This window comes from Aotus nancymaae, unplaced genomic scaffold, assembly GCF_030222135.1.
Source record: "Aotus nancymaae isolate 86718 unplaced genomic scaffold, 86718_ANA_hifiasm-v0.15.2.pri h1tg000021l, whole genome shotgun sequence".
Classification (NCBI taxonomy): Eukaryota; Metazoa; Chordata; class Mammalia; order Primates; family Aotidae; genus Aotus; species Aotus nancymaae.
This window is the reverse complement of record NW_026988433.1, coordinates 13,193,019-13,194,499: the sequence shown is the minus strand read 5'-3', so window position 1 is coordinate 13,194,499 and position 1,481 is coordinate 13,193,019.

Here is a 1,481-nt window from a genome sequence, read left to right as displayed (position 1 = left end):
TCATTTACTCACTCAACGTTTATTGAATGCCTACTATTTGCTGGGACTGTTTTAGGTGTTGGAAAAACAGCAGGAGATAAACCATACAAACATCCATGACCTGTGAAGCTCATGTTCCAGTGGGTGGAGACACACAACAAGCAAGATTAAGAAGCAAAATATCCTGTGATTTCAGTACTTTGGGAGGTCGAGGCAGGTGGATCACTTGAGGTCAGGAGTTTGAGACCAGCCTGAGCAACATGGTGAAACCCCATATCTACCAAAAATACAAAAAATTAGCTGGGCGTGGTGGCGTGCACCTGTGGTCCCACCTACTCTGGAGGCTGAGGTGGGAGGAGTGCTTGAGCCTGGGAGGCGAAGGTTTCAGTGAGCTGAGATTGCAAAACTGCCAGCCTGGGGGACAGACAGACCCTGTTGCAAAAAAAATAATAAATAGAGGTAAAACATGGTATAGAGGGGAAAAATGAACCAGGAGAAAGGCTCCTAGAATACAGGGAGGGTTGCAATCTTAAACAAAGTGGTCAGGAGCAGCTTGACGGAGTAAAGACCCCAAATGTGGGAAGAGACCATGCAGATAACTGGGGTAGAGCAGAATCAGCAAGGACAGAGGTCATGTGGTAGGAAGGAGTCTGATGTACTCGAGAAACAGTAAGGAGGCCGGCATATTCGCTTCCTATAGCTGCTGTAGCAAATGACCATACATTTAGCGGCTTAAAACAACACAGTTGTTGTTGTTTTAAGATGGAGTTTCGCTCTCGTTGCCCAGACCAGAGTGCAATGGTGCGATCATGACTCACCGAAACCTCTGCCTCTGGGTTCAAGCAATTCTCCTGCTTCGGCCTCTTGAGTAGCTGGGATTACAGGAATGCGCCACCACGCCCAGCTAATTTATATTTTTAGTAGCGATGGGAGGTTTTGTGTTTTTAGTAGAGACATGGGGTTTCTCTATGTTGGTCAGGCTGGTCTCGAACTCCCAACCTCAACCTCAGGTGACCTGCCTGCCTCGGCCTCCTAAAGTGCTGGGATTACAGATGTGAGCCACCATGCCTGGCCTTGTTGGTTTGTTTTTTTTTTCCTCTTTGAGACAAGGTTTTACGTTGCCACCCAGGGTGGAGTGCAGTGACAAAATCACATGCACAGAAGTACATGCCACCATTTTTTCCTGTAGAGACAGGGTCTTGCTATGCTGCCCAGGCTGATCTTGAACTCCTGGCTTCATGTAATTCTCCTGCCTTGGTCTCCCAAAGTGCTGGGATTACAGGCATGAGCCACCAAGCCCAACCTATAAGAATACAAATTTCTTCTCTTATGGTGCTGGAGGTCAAAAGCCCAACACAGGTATCACATACTAAGATCAAAGTACTAGAGTCTCTAAGGGAAAAATCCTGATCCTTGCCTTTTTCAGCTTTTAGAAGCCACCTACATTCTTTGATTCAAGGCTTCATTTGCCATCTTCAAAGTGAATAGTGTAGCAAATGGAG